This window comes from Bombina bombina, chromosome 3 (assembly GCF_027579735.1).
Source record: "Bombina bombina isolate aBomBom1 chromosome 3, aBomBom1.pri, whole genome shotgun sequence".
Taxonomy (NCBI): domain Eukaryota; kingdom Metazoa; phylum Chordata; class Amphibia; order Anura; family Bombinatoridae; genus Bombina; species Bombina bombina.
The window spans coordinates 773,729,320-773,751,595 of record NC_069501.1 but is presented as its reverse complement, the minus strand read 5'-3'; positions in this window follow the sequence as shown (position 1 = coordinate 773,751,595).

The following is a 22,276-nucleotide window of genomic DNA, read 5'->3' as shown; positions in this document are numbered from 1 at the left end:
TGCCTCCATAATGCTATTTCTTCTATGCCTACTCATTAGACATTCAGAAATAGCATAGTCTTGTCACTGTAGACAAGACCTGCACTTTAACAGCCCAGAACACAGCTGCTGTACAGGGTACGGCTCACGTCCTTAAAGTGCCACAAAATATGTTGAGATCTGTGGAAATCCCAAAAGGGCTAATTAAGTAAAAATGGTTTGCATACAAAAAATGTTTAAAAATTGCTGACAAGAATTTTAAAATAATTTTCAAAAATAAGCAAAATTACTTACAATCGTATGCAACCGTTTAGGCTCTCCTGACAATTTCCATGATTTTCATTTATAAAAAAATTGGGTGTTTGGATCAGCAATTTAATTTTGATCTCTCAAATAACTGAAGGACACAGTAATATTTCAGTATTGAAATGAGGTTTATTGGATTAACAGAAAATGTGCAATATGCATCAAAACGAAATTAGACAGGTGCATAAATTTGGGCACCCCAACAGAAATATTGCATCAATATTTAGTAGAGCCTCCTTTAGCAGAAATAACAGCTTCTAGACGCTTCCTATAATGAGTGTCTGGATTCTGGATAAAGGTATTTTGGACCATTCCTCCTTGCAAAACATCTCCAGTTCAGTTAGGTTTGATGGTTGCCGAGCATGGACAGCCTGCTTCAAATCACCCCACAGATTTTCAATGATATTCAGGTCTGGGGACTGGAATGGCCATTCCAGAACATTTTACTTGTTCCTCTGCATAAATGCCAGAGTAGATTTTGAGCAGTGTTTTGGGTCGTTGTCTTGTTGAAATATCCAGCCCTTGCGTAACTTCTACTTTGTGACTGATTCTTTAACATTATTCTCAAGTATCTGCTGATATTGAGTGGAATCCATGTGACCCTCAACTTTAACAAGATTCCCAGTACTGGCACTGGCCACACAGCCCCACAGCATGATGGAACATCCACCAATAAGTGTTTGTCTTGGAATGCCGTGTTCTTTTGCCGCCATGCAAAACGCCCCTTGTTATGACCAAATAACTCAATCTTTGTTTCATCAGTCCACAGCACCTTCTTCCAAAATGAAGCTGTCTTGTCCAAATGTGCGTTTGCATACCTCAAGCGACTCTGTTTGTGGCGTGTGTGCAGAAAAGGCTTCTTCCGCATCCCTCTCCCATACAGCTTCTCCTTGTGCAAAGTGCGCTGAATTTTTGAACGATGCACAGTGACACCATCTGCAGCAAGATGATGTTGTAGGTCTTTGAAGGTGGTCTGTGGGCTGTTTTTGACCGTTCTCACAATCCTTTGCCTCTCCGATATTTTACTTGGCCTGCCACTTCTGGACTTAACAAGAACTGTTCCTGTGGTCTTCCATTTCCTCACTATGTTCCTCACAGTGGACACTGACAGCTTAAATATCTGTGATAGCTTTTTGTAGCCCTCCCCTAAACCATAATGTTGAACAATCTTTGTTTTCAGGTCATTTGAGAGTTCTTTTGAGGCCCCATATTGCTACTCTTCAGAGGAGAGTCAAAGAGAACAACAACTTGCCATTGGCCACCTTAAATACCTTTTCTCATGATTTGATGCACCTGTCTATGAAGTTTAAGGTTTAATGGGCTCACCAAACCAATTGTGTGTTCCAATTAATCAGTGCTAGGTAGTTACAGGTATTCAAATCAACAAAATGACAAGGGTGCCCAAATTTATGCACCTGTCTAATTTTGTTTTGCACATTTTCCTTTAATCCAATAAACCTCATTTCACTACTGAAATATTACTGTGTCCTTCAGTTATTTGATAGATCAAAATGAAATTGCTGATCCAAACACCCAATTATTTATAAATGAAAATCATGGAAATTGTCAGGGGTGCCTAAACTTTTGCATTCAACTGTAGCTATGCTGTCTGGAGTGTCTGATCCACCCCCTTATCAGTGTTTAGCATCAGAAACACAGGCATTTTTTTTCACAGCAGCTTATTTGCTTCCAAGGCATGCTCCAGCAGATAATCACTGTGTACTTCTGCATTCTACAAAAGCAATGATAGATATAGATACAGCCATAGAAGAAAATGTGTGTGGGGAGTTAGAGCTGTACATTTCGGAAACTTAAAAGAAAGGGTTAATGGTGAGGTACTGCAGTATAAATTTGCAGGTAAAGTAATTAGTATATATTATTATATTTGTTCTCTATCCCAACTTGTTTTATGTCCCTTTAAGGGCTTCACAACAAAAGGGTTAAGGAGTTAAAATGCACTGGTGTACATTTCAATATAACTTTCATGTCCCTCTAATATTCTAGTTTGCTCTGAGGAACTAAGTTGCTATTGTTTCTGATCATATGGTCTAAGACCCTTTAGTTGGCAATGATTTTTGTAAGGAGATTGCGTGCTGATTGACAACACCCACTGATGGTTTATATATCTCTGCCTATTTTCCTCCTTATCAAAATGCCAAAGGTAAATTGCACACAATATTTACAAAATATAAAAAATTGAGCTAGATTCATAGCTGCTTGAGATTGCAAAGGGATCTTTTAAAGGCGAGACTCACCTATCTTTCCAAGCTTAGTGTTAGTGAACATAAACATCTATAGTTGCATTAAGTGTCCAACACATGAAATGGTAAGACAATTACAAAACCATCAACTTTGGAAACGCAGTTAATGTAAATGTCTGTAAGCATAGATTTTTCACACGTCTGTTTTTCTAGAGAATAGTCTTGCTGGATAGGACAAGAGATGTCTTAGAAACCTCAGAAACAGAACTAACATTTTTCACTGAACCTTCCTCCAAGCAGGTAGAGTTAAAAAAAAAAAAATCTTTTGACCTTGTGAATTATCTCATCTTATGTTCATGTCTTTAGTTTATGAAGAAGTGTTTATGGCATCAAAAGGTGTAATATATAGTGTTATTCTTTATATAGGTAACACTGAATGTTGGAACAGTGATAGGTCATACAGGGGGCAGGGCATATAGGGGGAGGGGAATAAGGATGCTGATCCAAAGGCCCCCACAAATTTTTCTTGCCCAGGGCCATACAAATACTAACGGTAGCCCTGGATAAGTTAAAGTGGTTTAGGGGTTAATGAAAGTCGAGCTTAGGTGCTTAAGGGAATAGCATTGTGTGGTTAAAGCTTAATAAGTAAATTGCAGTGGAGGGTCTGAGAGGGGAAGACTGGGGGTCACTAAAAATCAACACATTTATTTTTCAGCAGTGAATCCACATGAGATTGCACTTGTGAGTACCATAATTAAGCTTAAAATCAAGATTTTATATATTTATGTTGGTTAAAAACATAGACTAATCAAATGCAATAATGGTAAAAGTTAAAAGCACAAAGTACTAAAAAATTGTGGATCCACAATGTAAAAATATATGAAATTAAAACAGTATATTTTAAGATTAAAGCAATATGTTCAATCTGTTTATTGGGATTCCATTATGGGTCGTGTAGAGTGGGGGACCTTGGTTTAGGGAATCCAACAAAGAGGTGCACATTCAGATTGAGAAAATAAAACATTAAAACAATTATGGATCAAAATCTGTATCTTACATAGCAATCACTTCTGGTTCTAACATATGCCCACATTGACCTAAAATAAGGCAACATATCACTATAAATAGATACCAGACACATATCTCCAAACCTTTTCTCATACAAATTACAATATTAGAATTTATGTTTTTAGGACTTTGAGACACAAAACTGAGAGACTTACAAGATCCAAGGACAGGGATTCGCACCCCCAGGAACAGGAAGTTTCTCTCTACGAGGAAGCCTAACATTAACCTCTGGCTGAGGCTTAGGAATCTACACGGCGGTTCCCACCACCAGGATTCGCCTGGGATTCTCACCATCAAGAAACAAGGTCATTTCTATCTAACTGTATTTTCATAAACTTCAACAGCAAATTATTGGATTACAACCTTTTTGTGTACACAAGAATTTTTTCGACTCTTTAATTTTTTACATTTTTCAAATTTTTTCACATTTATTTTTATTTTTTCGATTCATTTTTCACTTATTCTCACTGAACAATTTAAATCACATACCATTTGTGCCATTTGTTAATTTTTGTTTATTTTTGGTTAATTGTTTGCAAATCACCCTCACCATCACAGTTGTCACACCCCCGTAGGGCACTATTATTATAACTTATTTGTTCACAAAGCTCATCAAGGGTCTCCAAACTATTTATTCATATATTATTGTATGCTACAATATTATTATCTTTGCTAAATGTATTGTATTGGGTACTTTTAAAGCGCAGCTAATCACCCATAAGGGTCTCAAGGCGCTGCTCATTTTATCAACCTCGGAAGGATGAAAGGCTGAGTGGACCTCGCCGGGGATCAAACCTGCAACCCTTGGGTTGCTACAGAGTTCAGCCACAGTGCCTTAGCATGCTGACCTATCTGTCCAGCTAAACACTCAAATAATCAACCACTGTGTAACCAAATGTAGTTCACATCACGACTACACCCACACCACCACAGATATCACAACACTATCTAAGCCAGCACTGAGGGTAACCCCTCACTACATTATCCAACCCAAATTTGGATTCCCTAAACCAAGGTCCCCCACTCTACACAACCTATCATGGAATCCCAATAAACAGATGGAACATATTGTTTTAATCTTAAAATATACTGTTTTAATTTCGTATATTTGTACATTGTGGATCCACAATTTTTTAATACTTTGTGCTTTTATCTTTTACCATTATTGCATTTGATTTATCTATGTTTTTAACCAACATAAATATATAAAGAGGCCGAATTATCAAATGTCTGTCGGACCTGATCCGACAGTGTGGATCAGGTCCAACAGACATCTCTGAATGTGGAGAGCAATATGCTCTCCGTATTCAGCATTGCACCAGCAGCTCACAAGGGCTGCTGGTGCAATGTCACCCTCTGCAGACTCGTGGCTAATGGGCCAATGAATTGTGGCGATTCCTGTCCGCCTCATCAGAGCAGGCGGACAGCATTATGGAGCAGCGATCTTTAGACCGCTGCTTCATAACTGCTGTTTCTGGCGAGTCTGAAAACTCGCCAGAAACACGGGCCCTCAAGCTCCGTTCGGAGCTTGATAAATGGGCCTCAAAATCTTGATTTTAAACTGGGATCTCAGGTCTTCAGTATTACAACCAGAGCACTAACTATATGCACTTATTACTCCCACAAGGGTTCTCCCTCTCACCTAGCCCTAATTGAGGCGCTCTGTACTTATACTTATATTTCTATTTATTCACTCCTTTAGGCTAGCTAGACATCTCCACAAAGTAGACTATTCTTATTTCTAGCATAAATAATAGCAGCCGAGATACCCATTCTGGACACTATATCAGGAAAATGGAGTTGTTCAAAACTCTGAGACAAGAAATAGATTTTGACACTTTCAACACTGATATCACAGACAATGAAGTTTGTATTGATGCTCACACTTTATTTAAAGAATTAGAAAAACTAATCACTTCTGAAGTTAAATATAAAGCAGGAATTTCCTTCCTAAAGAAGTGTTTAGAACTAAATATTGTACCAAAAGGCTTTTTAATTAACAAAGAATGGGCCTTTGGGATTGCTGATCCAAATCTTGCCACTAAGTGAAAAGAGACTCTCATACAGACTTCTAGAACTCTGATGAACCTTGTTATAGAATATAGGGAATCACTGATTATATAGATAGATGTTGACATCAAAGAAGATGAGGAAATACTCATGAACTTGGAGAATTCAGGCACAGATATCTCAGAGGGGAAGTCCAACCTAATTAAAAGAGTTACTAAAATTAGGGAGGATGTCATCCTAAGAATAGTGAGAATATAACAATAATAGAGACAGAGAACGCAAATCAGGACATAGTTACCAAAACCAGTTTAGAGAACGAAAATGATAACCCAGAAAAATGGACGGAAGTCACTTATAAGACCAGAAACCATCTGTTGTATAACAAACACATACGAAGAGAGAAGATATGTTAATAAACAATTTGAAGAACAAGTAAAAAAACAGGAGTCAAAAAAGAGACAACAACAATATTAAAAGATTGAGAGAGCAAGCTCAGAAAGACAAACCTAAACCTACAAACCTCCAAGGGGTAGATACCACTTCATTGGCCCAAACCACTTCCTCTTTTTCTTTTTTAGAGTTGAACCAATCAGTGGCGAAGGACAGAGAGAGATCACAGACAAAAAAGAAGAACCAAGAAGGAGAAAAGGGAACTCCAGTAAACATAAAAAGAGGAACCACAGAGGGAAGAGGGGAGGCATCAAATTGAAAAAATCCGAAAAAAACATTGAAAAAAAACACCAACTAAGACCAATGGAAAAGCGACTAATGATGGGATTTTTAACCTAAGTTCACATGAATTGACAGAAAAAGAAAGAGAGGTATTAAAGTATGGCCTCTCTTTTGCACCATCAAGAAGTCTCGATAAGTTTCAATCATTCATAAATACCAAAGAATTTATAAGAAAACTAACCCTAAAAAGGTTTTTAATGAAGTCTCCATTGGAGACAATGGCTCCAAGAAGCTATACTTCTAATATGCAACAAGACCGTTTTGCTCATTCAGATATTAAACCAACGTCTACCTTTTACCCAACTAACAGCAAAGGAAGCGTAATAGAAACATTCGAGACTATAGTCTGCAATGATATAAAGAAAATCAACCCTAAGAAACTAAAGAATTCAAAGCACAATATGTCTTTAGCCCAAATGTAGACTATTAAACGACTTGAAAAGAACAATTCACTGGCGACTAGACCGGCGGACAAAGGCTGAGGGATTGTCATTCTCAATAGAGAAGACTACACAAAAGAGAATGAACGTATACTAAGCGACCATACCACCTACCAGAGACTCCTTAATAATCCTGTTGAGAATTTCCAAAAAGAACAAAAAGACTTACTTTGAAAGGCAAAATCACTGGGTGTGCTGAACGAAAAAGAATTCAGATACATTGATGTAAAACATACTATAACCCCAGTGATATATCTACCAAAGATAAATAAAACATTGGAGAATCCGCCTGGTAGGCCAATAATATCCGGTATTGGAACACTAACAAGTAACCTCTCCAAATACATCGATAAATATCTACAAAAGTACTTTAGAAAATTGCCATCATTTTTAAGAGACTCCATGCAACTATTGAACCTACTTGATAATACTCTGTGGGAAGAAGGTTACATATTAGCAACCTGCGATGTAACCTCCTTATACACGAGTATTCCTCACAGTGAAGGAATAGAGGCTACAAATGGTTTCTGGATAAAGATCCAGACATTCAGAATTAACAAAGTCAGTTCATATTAGACAGTATAAATTATATACTGACACACAACTATTTCTGTAATGAAGGGAAATATTATAAACAGATTTGTGGCACAGCGATGGGGACCAGGTTCGTGCCTAGCTATGCTAACCTCTATATGGGGAAAAAGGAGCATATATTTTAGGATTCATGCCCGGCTGACCCGGACCTGGTCCTGTATCGCAGATATATAGACGACATCATAATCATCTGGAAGTGGTCCATAGAAGATCTAGAACAAACAATAAAGGTGATGAACAAAAACATCTGCAATCTGACGTTTACACATGAATGGAGCTATACGAACATCACGTTTTTAGATCTAAGAATAGAAGCTAAGAATGGAATATGGGAAACTTCCACATTCTTCAAAGAAGTGGACAGTAACAACTACATCCACAACCTCAATTGAAGAAGTGGAAGGACAATATCCCAAAGGGACAATTCTTAAGAATTCGGAAGAAGTGCTCCATTACAGACAAATGGGAAGAACAAGCATCCTTCTTCAAAGACAAATTTATAGAGAGGGAATATAATGAAAACCTCCTGGAACAGAAAATAAAAGAAGTGAGAAAGATTGAAAGGAAAGATCTTATGAAATATAAAGACCGCAAATACCAGACCAACAAGAACTGACACTGAGGGGGCTAGTTATCAAAGCGTCTAATATGCAGCATTCGCGACGTCAAGTACGCTCGCCATAGTTCGACATACATCGCCGTCGCGGACCGTAATTACGTTCGCCATAGTTATCAAAAAACACGTCCAAAATATGCGCGTCAAGTACGGTGCGAAGAGAAGCGGACTCTTGTGATCGAAGTCTGAGCGATTCGAGCTTTTCCCAACTTTATTTATATGTCCTGTAAATTCAATGAACAGAGCATCTACTTTTTCAGCAGATGATATATATAGATATATATATAGATATATATATAGATATATATATATATAGATATCTAAATATATATATTTATTTTTATTTGTATATTTATCGATATCTATATCCATATCTATGTACATATATATATATTTTTGGCAATTTTATTTTTATTGTGCTATAGAATAGTAAATATAGCAAGTAGCTAGCTGACCGTTGAGCCTACTATGTATTTCTGTTTGTATTTTTATTCATTGCGATAAGTAAGGTCCAACACTGCACATACTAATTGTTAAAGAGAGGCATACTTGGAGCCTAATTCCTTCAAATAAAAATTTTCATTTTGTATGCTATAACGAATGCATTACATGCCCCCTCCCTAGTGTTTAACGTAATTTCTAATTTACTTCTTTCTTTTGCAGCATCATATAGATAGATATATATCTATCTGTATTTATATATATATTTATATATATATATATATATATATATGCAGGGTATAGGAAACGACTAATAACTACAACAGTGGGAGCTAGCTTACCATCGAGCCTTTTTTTTTTCTTTCTATAGTAATTAATTGCGACAAGTTCGGTCCCACACTGTGCTCAAAATAGAGAGACACACTTGTAGCCAAATTCATTAAAGGCATTTTTTTCTTTTTATATATTGGATCGAATGCATTTTTTATGTCGACCTCCCCCCCCCCACATTGTGTACATCTAATTTTATAATAGACTTCTGTTTCTTTTGCAACATCATATCTAGATATATAGAGAGCAATACAGAGCGAGAGCAAGAGAGAGAGAGAGATGTCTATCTATCTATTTTTATATATATATTAATATATCTGTATCTATCACTTTATATTTCTCTGTATGTATGTACATATGTTTCTATGTCATTTTAAAATATAATGTTAATGTATGTATGTATATATATATATGTACATACATACAAAGAGAGAGAGATATGAAGTTATAGATATTAATAGATACTTAAAAAACAAATTCTATATATTTATATGTTTTAATTCATATATACTTTAAATTAATAAATGGAACACCAATATCATAGAATAATTTTTCAAGCGACAATACCAACCTTGAACTCTTCTCAAAGGAAAACCAAGCACATTTATGTACGTTCCAAATTATCATTTAAAATTCCATTTATAATTATTTAAAAAATTAATATTAAACTTTTTAAATAGTGCTTTTGTTACCTTTATTTTAAAAAGAAGGAATCTAGGCTGAGAATCAAGAGAAATTCAATTGAACCACCCTTTAAAATTGATTTTTGAATTGTTGTTTAATCTGCAAGGTCAACTCATGAATGATTGCCAATGGATAATTGAATTGTACTGCCAGTACAGTCAGTTTACCGTTGTCTTTTATATCTCTAGGTAGGAGGATGAGAGTATAAATTTACTAAGCCTTAAAAAGTGGTGTATTTGATTCAATTTCTAGTGCTTGCCTTATCCTCCCCATTTCCCCCACCATTTATACAATTTATTTCCAAAATATATTTTACCCGTGTTATTGAAGTTTTTGTAATTGTTCAATAAGGGTCTAGCTACATACTCAAAACTTAATATCTGAAGCATGAACATTAATTTTTCATATTTACTTTCACTTGACTCCTCAGATAACCTATTCTATGTGAAATAGCAATGGAGATGCGATAGTCAATCATATAACAATTCAAATTTTACAAATATCTTGCGGACCTGATACGACAGTGTGGATCAGGTCCGCAAGACCTTGCTGAATATCCTTTCTCTATTCAGCATTGCAACAGCAGGTCTTGTGAGCTCCTGCTGCAACGCCGCACCCTGCAGACTTGAGGATAATTGACGACCAGAAGCTATTGTCAATCAACACGATGGTACTGTATAATTTGTAATTGTTGCGATTACTGTCCGCCTCATAAGATCTGGTGGACAGTGTTATCAATCATCAGTCTTTATACTGCTGCTCCCTATTTTACTATTTCTTGTGATTCTTAATAATTGCCAGAAACACGTCCCCTTATGTGCTTTCATTTATATATATTTTCAGCTATATATATTTATATACTGCAGCTATATATTTTTTTAAATTGTTGCATATTTATACTGATTTACCTTTTTTTTTTCCATGTCACTATCAATTAATATTTAAATCAATACAGTGAGACAGTAATAACTGGAATAAACTAATTTTTTAATGTTTTTTTTTTTATATTTTTGATAAAAATAAACAAAACCAAAAAAAAAATCAAAGATCATGTAGCGCCTGCTGCATATGACGAACTGCCCTAGCAACTGCACGTAGGGCCTCTGCAAGTTCGTCAAACACCGGCTGCAGAAATGGTCCCGTTTGTGTCCCCTGATCTCGATCTAGAAAAATAACCAAATAATGTATGTTAGAGAAATAATTTTTCAATATTGAATTTTGAAAACAGTATATTATTTTCACTTACATTCCACTATAGGCACCTCCTCTTCTTCCTCCCTTGGCAATGCTTCCTCTATAAATAACTCCCCCTCCTCTTCCTCAAAAGGCGGCATCTCCTCCTCCTCCCCCCCCCCCCTAGCCACCTCCACTGCTGGTGGAATTATCCCCAGTACTTGGTCGTCTGTAAGAGATGAAACATAGTAATGAATAAGTATTAGTCAGATCAATGTCCAATACCAAATTGTACGATTCTTTCATTAACAAAAATGTTCAAAGTCTCCAAAAATTTTTAATTTTTTAAATAATTTTATAAATACATAAACTAATTTAAAAAGATAAATTTTCCCTTTCATCTTTTATAAAGAGATTATAAATGTTTTAAATCATGATAGTTTAATTCATTCTTCTATTTCTAAGAAAAGCATATCTAGATATTCTCCGTAGTTGAAGATTTGTTAATGATCAGAGATGTCTTGATTAAAAGCAAAATCCATATGCAATGTGATAACTTCCTCAAATGATAGATATAGAATTAAGTAAATGGATTTCAACTATATTGTCAATGTTTAAAATTATTCAAATCTTTTTAGTAAAATTGCAAAGAATATCTTGGTTTTTATTGTCCTTTCAACATGCTGGCTTTAATAACATTTAAAATCTTACAAATTGTAAAGTTAGATTTTTCAAACATAGTATGATAATTTAAAAGTTACCTTGGATATCAGGGACTTCAGCTCTCCCTGAATCCACATGAGGTGCTGTTATATACCTCATCGGCAACGGTGGTGAGGAGTGGTTGCTCCTGGGCGTTGCCATAGATACTGGCCGCATATATCGTGGCACTAGATCACGCCTGCGATCTGTGAAAATATAAATGTTTATGTACACATTAGATACAGGTTATATATTATTGTTATGTATCTTCAGCATCCATGTATGTAAATTTCCCCCCCCCCCAAAAAAAAAATGCGAGATAACGAGCAATATCTTGCTCTCTCTTGTCTCTCCCTGTCTCTCTTGTCTTCCACTCTCTCGTCTTTATCTCTCTCATCTGTCTCTCTTTCTCTCTCTCGTCTTATCTCTCTCTCTCTCTCTCTCTGTCTCTTTCTGTCTCTCTCTCTGTCTGTCTCTCTAGATCTAGATATATAGTTCTATATACATATCAATATCTAAATATATATATAGATATATATATATATAGAGATATATAGATATATAGATATAGAGATATAGAGATATATAGATATATAGATATATAGATATATAGATATATATAGATATATAGATATATAGATAGATATATAGACAAATAATAAATTATATTCTATATATGTTTAAACTTGAATGTATATGATGGAGCATGAACATTTTTTTTTACATTCTATATTATATATATGGATAATATAGGTAAGGTTGAACTACAAAATAGTATTGCATTGACTCTTAATTTTTTTTTGGCAATGAATTTTTGAATTACAGTAAATTAAATACATAGAAAGAAAAAAATGTCAGGATAAAAATTAAATTACATTCTTAAAAAAATGTAATGTAATTCCTGTAACACAGTAAAATAAAAAAATTAAAAAAATAATCAATGAAGAATCAATGTAATTGATGATTGCTTGCGTCATTTAAGTATCCCTCATATAAACTTCTGATATACGTACATATACGGACCAGTGCTCTTAACGCTTCATAGCGTTCACGCTCCCGTCGCCGAAGGTCAGAAAACCTTCGCAGGCAGCTGCGACGTGTCCTGGTGATACCGGACACCCTCCTCATCCTCCGCATCATCTCATAGATGATGCGGTCTCTGTCCTCGTGTATCATCCCCCGTACACCGCCTATGCGACGGGGAAAGTACCTATTCATCCCGTACACCAATATCAATAATTCACCCTGGGTGAATGGTACAGACATTGCAATATCAATCCAAAAAACTTTATGATTTTTTTTATCAAAGTGCGACATACATATATCAATAATAGAGAAATATCATTGGTTGTTGTAAGTGTACATAAAAATATCAATATTTGGTTGGCGGATTATATGTAGCACGTGTTCCTGACTAATAAACATGCAATTGACCTTTTCAAATGATATCATACATGCACCACTAATTACTCTCATGACAATCACAAACTATAAATGTCAAATACGAGATTTACATAGGATTGTCTTGAATCATAATATTCCTGTTTACTGTCATTTTTTAAATCAAAACTAATTGTGGTATATTGCTGTCGCATTAAAAAATTAAAATATTTTTATTTAAAAATGTCAAGATTCACTAAGGCCTAAATGTTATTTGTTTACAATGAATATCTTTCTCAATAAACATCCAAAAAAATACAACGATGGCGTAATTTAAATAAGTGCAAATTGTAATCCGTCATGATAGTCTGTAGGATGTCATACATGTCTACTAGTATAAATATTTTGATGTATAGAGGATGAACATTCATTCCAAACACAAACGTTAACAATTCGGCCTGAGTGACTATTGACAATATCAACTACAAAAATATCTCATATATTAGTGCGACGGCGATATACAAAATAAAGACTAATTTGATTGGTTCTTGGCTGTAAATACATGATATTCGGTTGGCTGATTGCATGTCTCACGTGTTCATTACTACCGGTTCTAAAAAATATAACAAATATTCGGTACGCTATTTAAATGTTTCACGGGTTCATAACATTACTTAACATAAAAAAAACATGCAACAGTATTAAAGCTTAACATAAAAAAATCATGAGTATTAAAGCAAGGCATATACAATTATTTTACTTACGGTTTATTCAAATATCGAATTGTGAGATTGCCTGTATTCATGCGGGTACAAAGTATAAGCAAATATTTAAAGAGATCCCTCTCCTGTCGGATAATAGACAAAAAGTAAAATAAGCTGACCCCTTTTATAGACAAATATGACACACTGTAGACACGTATGACACACTATAGACAAGTATGACACACTGTAGACAAGTATGACGGATTTATCGTCATGAAATAATTTATACTGCGACATCAATCTAATTTAAAACTTTATCGACGATAGATTTGCAGAGACATCAAAAGATTCTTATTATTCGATCATTAAAGTAAACGGGCGTCATAAATGACGAAATTATATTGATATTATTCAATTTGTTATAATTACAATAAGAAATGTCAATTGTTAACTGCTAATTGAAATTTTGGAATCTAAGTCTATAAAAGGAAATCTAAAATGGAGTCAAATCACCTATGCTTTACAAGAGCTGTAGGTGCAAGAGTTACTATTTATTGAGATAGATTATTTATTTATTCATTTATTCTCTTGCTGCTATTTTTATCTTGTGATGTCTGCGCCTGGTAAAACAAAGTCAGGGCGCAGCGTGCAATTTAATTTTGAGCAGAATCGGATTTTAGTGACCCTTGTTTTAGAACATTATGATTTTATTATTGGTTCTAAAGCCCATAAGACCTCGCTCTCCAAAAAATCTGCAATTTGGAGAGCAATCGCCGACAGTGTGTCCGCCGAAGGGAATCATCCCAAAACGGTGGACAACTGTAAGAAGCGATTTTCGGACATCAAAAGACGATTAAAGGCCAAGCTGGCCAGGGAGTTACAGTCTGCACGTCGGACCGGTGGTGGCGAGCCATATGTGGCTGAACTTAGAGACTATGAAGTTCAGCTGCGGGAGAAGCTGGGAGCAAACATGACGCTCGGTCTGGATTTAGTGGGGCATGATACTGACGAGTTAGCAGGTAAGATGATATTTATAGAAATATTCCTGTGGCACATTTTATTTAATGTTCCATCAAAGCTTTTTTAGAGGGACATAACACCAACATTGTTTATTTTATGAATTTGAAATAGAATATAATGTAAAACATCATATTAAGTTACTTATATTATCTATTATTTGGAATATTTGTTAAAATTGTTTGATGAAAAGCATATCTATATATGCTCAATAGCTGCTGATTGGATGCTGCACATAGAAGCATCATGTGATTGGAACACCATTGTGCATTGCTTTTACTTCAAATAAGGAAATTTTAGAAATTGAGAAAAAAAAAATATTAAAGTCAATAGGAATGTGTTTCACATTTATATTATCAATATGAATCATGAAATAAAGAATTGCAGTTTAATGCCCCTTTTAAGATCATTATGTGCAATATTATTCTTAATTTATTTATTTTTTGTTGTTGTTGAAGCATCTACCAGTGCAGCAGCTGCTGTCGCTGCTGATGACACAGATAGTGAAGATGCTGCTGATGGTGATGAAACACTACTATTGCCCGTCAGTATCCACACTGAATCCAGCCACAGCTTCTCCTCGGCCGCCACGCACCCGGACATTATGTGCAGCACCCCTGATGTAGCAAGCATTGGCCGATCTACAGGTATGTTTACTATTATTAGCTTGATATCATTTTATTTTTAAAGTGGTATGATTGTTCAATTTTCTAAATATGTATATTCATTTTTATTTATCTAGTTGATGTCCGAAGGGCTTTAGGACCACCTCCAAGATCTACGATCTCCTCCTCAGGTAAAAAATATAAAATAAAAAAAAATTTTTTTTATAAATATTATCTTTCTTTGCAAATCCTGAATGTAAGCTTAAAAGACAGGCCATTGGGGATTTATAACCTGGGTAACGCTTATTGATTGTTGTCTATATGTAAACATCCAATCAAAAAATGGTCTACCTTTTATTGAAATTTTATGTGCCTGCTTGTAATATTTTTTTTTTTAAGATTTTCAAGGAAAGACAAAAAGAAAAATAATCATTATAGATAATAGGATTAAATAATAATCTTGCTTAATATGTCATGATCTATCTGAATCATGTAAGTTTAGTTCATACTAGACTATCACTGTAATGATATTTACATATATTTTAATTTACAATTCTCTGCAAATTAAAATGAATGTAAGGTTTGTATAATCACCTGTGTATCGCATGACCATTCTTTGAGGCCTATTTAACAAATGTCTGTCGGACATTATCCAACTGTGCCGATCAGGTCTGACAGACATAGCCGAATGTGAAGAGCAATACATTCTCAGAACTCAGAGCATGTGGACACGGTTATGGAGCTGTGGTCTTTAGACTGTTGCTTCATAAGTGTTGTTTTCCAAGAGTCTGAATACTCCCAATAAAAACTTTAAAAGCCCTTAAAGCTACTTACGGAGCTTGATAAATGGACCTCTATATCTCTCTCTCTCTTATGTATTAAACAACAAATGGAGTTGTAGCTACAAAGTTTATTGCGAGCATGCAGGATTTAAAGAAAATGCAGTTATAAACAAACGTAGAAAGAATGCTGCTCCATACCCTTGACGCTATTCACCACAATTGAGTCTGATCTTGTTTATTGACCAACACATGCTGACGGCCCATTGTCCGTTACTCTGAAGGGGCCATTCTCTACATTCAGTGAGTTATTGTGGACATGATCTGCACTGTTGGATCATGTCCAACAGAACAAAGAAAAAGACTCCTAGAATATATTCTCTGTGCATCATCATTGTCAATACGCAAACTTATCACACCATTAGTGGTGCTTGTAATCATGTCATTGATTAATCAACAATCTAATCAGATTTTGATATTGTTGAATTTCTACAATTGATGTGTTAACAATGATGTTGTACGGTGAATAATTTATTATAAATTTGAATATGAAATATTTTTGATAATAAGCCCCTTTACAAGTAGAAATGAATATACACATTCTTATTTATTTTCGACATTTAAGATAACATACAATATACAAATCAGTAATGTTCAAATTCTGTGTCTTACAAATTTGATTGTGTTATGATTTATTTAAGATATATGTTTAATATCATATGCATTTAATACTTCCAAATACATTAGTTTAACTAACAATATATTTTAACTTTTTTTTTTTTTTAGATGCAGAGCGTGCATTACTGACTTCGGAGGAGATCGACTGTTGTCTTCGTGAGCTGAGAGATTTCACACAGGAGTCGTCCCTGGGAGAGACCCTATTTCCAGAATCACAGGATCAGGGAATTTCCCAGGGAACATCAGAAATAGATTCTCTCAGCCGTTCTGCCCCTCCTGACCCCGAACAACCAGCTGCTTTGGACCCTGGTGACCCTCATGCCCCTGTTGGTCATGCCCCATCAGCTCATGGCCGTGCTGATCCTGGCCACCGACTGCCTCGCATCTCTGATGAGGAGGCAGTCGGGGAAATGTTAGATCTGGCCAGGCAGTACCGGGCAGAACACCGTGAGTTGCGTGGGGCATTAAGCTTATCTATTGAGCAACAGGGGCAGGTATTAAATCGGGTCATTCAAGTAGATAGGGAAAGATTAGATATAGAAAGGGAAAGGTGTAGAATAGATACAGCAAGATTAGATCTTGAAAGAGAAAGGTGTAGAGTAGATACAGCTAGATTAGATTTAGAGAGGGAAAGATTTGAATACAAGCGACGTAGGGACAGTTGTAGAATAGAGTTAGAGAGGGATAGATTAAATTATGAAATGCAGAGGGATAGCGATAGATTAAATTTTGATAGGGAAATATTAGCTTTTGATAGGGCCAGAGCAGCTGAAGAACAGCTAGAACGGCAGCGTCGGGAGAGGGTGGACGAAGACAACAGGGTTTTAAATCGTCAGCTGATTTTAAACTTTGGGAGAAGGGGAACAAGGGAGAGATCACCCCCCCTCTCTCCCTCACCCAAAAGAAAAAAAGATTAGGGTGTTTTAATGTGCTCATTTTATTAGGGTCTTTTATATAATTTTTATTAGGTATGTGTTTATTTTTAATTTTTTTACATTATAAAAATATGAATAAAATATTTTTAAAAATGTATTGATGTTTTTTTAAACATTTAAAAATATGAATTAAATATTTTTAATGTTTTAAATAAATGTCTTTATGTTTTTCTTATTTTTAATTTAAAAATATGTATTGAATATTTTTAAAATATTTTAAAATGTCGATGTTTTTACTATTTTTAATTTTTAAATATGTAATGAATATTTTAAAATTACATAAATGTCGATGTTTTTATGATTTTTATTTTAAAAATATGATTCAAATATTTTTAAAATAATTATTTTTTTGTTTTAAATTAAAACATATGATTCCAATATTTGTTTTCAAAATTATTTTTTAATAAAAATATATATCAACATTATTAATAAATGTGTTTGTTATTACTTGATTCACACGTTACAAATGACTGATGTTCTAATCGAATGCAGAAGTAAAATATTAACTACTCTTATTATTAAATGTTAAATGTAATAAACATATTATTTTTTTTTTTATATAAGATTTGGAATATTGAGCTTTTGGATAAAAAACTCTATTATAATAAATTGTACTTGAATCAATATTTCTAGTATAAATATTCATTGTATAAATGTGATATTCACATTTGTTCAAAATTTTTATAATTGTCTTAATATCTTTATTTTACAATTAAAGTCCCTACCCTTCGACAGAACTTTTTTATTGGTTGATGAATGTATACACTAATCAAGAAGAACAACCAAGGTAGTTCAACAAAATGGTTTTGCATCGAAAGTTACACAAATTATATTTATTTTAAAATATATTAATATTGTTTTAAATTTTAAAATATTAATAATTACTATTTAGAATAAAATTGTATGCTCTATATGAATAACACATAAAAAAATTTAGTTCAGTGTCTCTTTATTAGTTATAACATTATAATAAATATATTTATATATAGAAAAATCTTGATAAAGAGAGATATTGAAAGAGAGAGTGTTTGTGTGAGAGAAAGAGGGAGGGATTGAGAGAGAGATAGAGATAGATGGATTGTGAGAGAGTGAGAGAGAGAGAAAGAGGGGGGATTGTGTGTGAGAGAGAGAGAGAGGGGGGGATTGTATCAGAGAAAGAGTGATTGTGTGAGAGAGCGAGAGAAAGAGGGGGGGATTGAGTGAGAAAGAGGGGGGATTGTAAGAGAGAAGGGGATTGTGAGAGAGAGAGAGAAAGAGAGAGGGGGGGGATTGTGTGAGAGAGTGAGAGGCGGGGGATGGTGTGTGAGAGAGAGAGAGGCGGGGGATGGTGTGAGAGAGAGAGAGAGGGATTGTGAGGGGGGTTTGTGTGAGAGAGAGAGAGAGAGAGAGATAGAGGGGGGAGAGAGAGAGGGAGAGATTGATATTGAGAGTGAGAGAAAGAGAGAGATAGAGAAGAAATGTGATATAGATGAAGACAGACAGTACGAAAAACAACTATATACATTTATAAAACTGTAGTGCACTGCTGCTAGGTCCATTAATGTTAATAAAAAATTGTTTGGCTATTTTATATTATTATAATGTGACCGTTAAAATTAATGTACATAACATTGAGCTCATGACCAATAAAGGGATAATTAACCAATTAATTTGTTGTATTTTTTATGCAGATAGAGCATGACATTTTAATCAAGCTTTTAATTTTCTCCTAATCAACGATGTTCTTCATTATCTTGTTTGATTAATTGTAAATGCAACAATGTAATTATTGATTCTGTGACATTTATGGTGATAAACCGGTTTATTCTAAAATACAAGTATGCCTAAAGAAATGAAATAAAACGGTCATTTTTATAAAAGGAAATGCAGAATATTAACACATAATAATAAATATTTCTTGTTATAGGCTTACAAATAACAAAAGAGTCAAGTGTAGATCTTCAAAAATGTGTTTAATGAGATTTTATTAAACATGTGTCTCATCAACTTTACATTAAACAATAGCAACATTTGCCAAAATAAACCATTTACAATCAATGGATTTACAATGATATACAATTTCATTCATAGAAACGACAATATTTGCTCAAAGGTAATCCAAAATATAGCAGCTTTTGGATTACAAATAATAATGTAAAGAAAAACACAAATAAAAACTGTATGTTGCACAATCAACCTTCTTGCCCAAAAACCCCCTGGATATAGACTGATCGAGCTTGGACACCCAGAGCATTGTGCTCCAGGTCTGGGTCGATGAATTCACCATATTCATTGTCCAAGCTCTCCATATCTATATCCGGGATTTTTAGGGCAATATTGTGCAACATACAGCAAACCATAAAAATTAAGGAGACTTTGGAGGGGGCGTACTGAAGGACACCACCAGAGATGTCCAAGCAGCGGAAACGGCTCTTCAGCACGCCAAAGGTGCGCTCAATCACAGATCTTGTTGCCTTGTGTGCACGGTTGTAGCGCACCTCTTCCACTCCGTTGGGGTTTTGGACGGGTGGGAACAGCCACGGAAGACACGGATACCCAGAATCACCTTTAAAAAAAAAAAAATGACATTAGCAATAGGAATGATTAAAATATTTCATATACATATGCTTAAAGATGGGCCGTGGCACACTAGTGTGCCATGTCAGAGATCCTCAGGTGTGCCGTGGCTGACAACAGTGCGTTTGTGTACCTCTTTCAAAAGTCAAAATATTGGGAGGTATTTGAGGGGATCATCAGGCATCATTTACAACCATGACATTAACATTCATTCACAGACAATCACTATGATTGCTTGTGAATGAGTGTAAATATGTCATGTATATTTTGTAGGAGGCATGGCATGACAGCACAGTACAGTGTGTGTGTGTGTGTGTGTGTGAATATATATATATATATATATATATATATATAAACATATATATATATAAACACATATATATATATATATATCAATATAAATAAATAAATAAATATATATATATATATATATATATAAACACACATATATATATATATCCTGTATAAGGCTACAATGTATGATTTTGTAACATTTTTCAATGTAATAAAGTGTGCCACGGACAATAAAAGGTTTCAAATCACTGGGTTAGAGTATGTAATAGATATTTACCTATCAAGATTCCCTCTGGCATTTGGCCCTCCTGGAACCGATGGTAGATGGCAGAATTCCGGAGGACGAAGGAATCGTGATTGCAGCCAGGGAGTCCAGATCGAACACTCATCACCCTCAACCTGGCGTCACAGATGACCTGGATATTCAGCGAGTGATTGGATTTCCTATCCCGGTAGGGCTCTTGTTCATCCCTGGTAGGCTGCACTAGGATGTGAGTGCAGTCAATGGCCCCCAATACCCTTGGCAATCCAGCTCGATGGTAGAACTGGAGCTTGACAGCATGCCACTCCTCCGGTGTGTTTGGGAAGTGGACATGATGGACTAGGCGTCGGTGCAAAGCATCCAGGACAACCTTCAGATGACGTGAGAAGGTTGTCTGGCTCATACCAACGCCTAGACCTGTCACAGCCTGGAATGACCCAGTTGCCAAGAAATAGAGGACCGCAAGAAGCTTTACCATCCCAGGGATTGCCCTCGTTCTTCTAGTGAGTGGCTCGAGAGAGTCCGCGATCTCGACATAGAGCCTCTCAATAGAGGCCCTATCCAGTCGAAATCGACGGATCACCTCTCGGTCACTGAGGGCATGGAGCCCAATCCTTGGGTAGAAAACCCTTGGCACTCGCCGGCGTCTTCCATGTTGTATTGCAGCCATCAACACCCGTCTTGCCCTGCGTCTCCTTAATAAAAGCACAAAATTGACAACATTGAGGATGTCCATCCTCAAACCAAGAACCAAACAATAATAATGAAAAGCAGTGATTGAACAGCCCCTTTTATAATGCCTAGTTTCACAGATGTGAACGTTTTCAGTAATTAACTACATTGGTGCAGCAATCATTACCTAAGACATGGCTTGCACATTTTGTTAAGTATCGCGTCATATAACGCTCAAAGTGACTAATTGATCAACTACGAAATACTAGTGACGTATATGTCTTTTTTAACGCGTCATTTGACGAGCACAATACGATGTTCATAAACGTATCTTATTGAGCCATTCAGGTGTGTATCACCTGTAAGAAATGCAGGTGTCTGTTTAATTATGAAAATTATTTATTCAAAACACATGAGTATGTTGCTCTAGTTTCAATGTTATTTAATATTTTTCTGTTTGGATGGCAGCATTATGAAGGTGAAAAAGGTCAGTGATTACTGTGTTTTACTATTAAATATTAGAGAATTAAGAATTTTCTATCCTAAGTAACAAAAAGAATGCTGTGTTGAACATTATGTGAAATATTGGGTTATTCTGGATGTGATTCCTAAGAACATTTTCAAATCAAATGTATTTTGAAAGTGCAGTTAAACATTGACATGAAGCTGACATTTATAATTGCATTGTAGCTACAAAAAGGTATCCTAGCAAATGACTGAACTCATTTCAATTTATTTTTAAAGTACAAAGTTACACAGTGACATCAATCCATGAAATTTATAAATGCATTGTATCTCCAAAAAGGGATACTAGCAACTGACTTCAAAACATTATCAAACATTATCCTAATGATTTACCTTAGCCTCAACGATGCTGCCATCCAAACCAAATCAGAATTCATATAATGCCGATGTAAATTTGCATGTGTTTTGGATAATTGATTGATAGTCTAATTTGTATTGTGTGTAATTAAATAATAGGCTCTTTTGTATTGTGTATAATTAATTAATAGCATTATTGATGTGCATTGTTTCGAATATTTTGCTATCCTTTGTGTTCATGTGTTTTTCATTTTCCAAATGGAACAATTGCTGTGCATTGTTTTCATTCTTTTCCT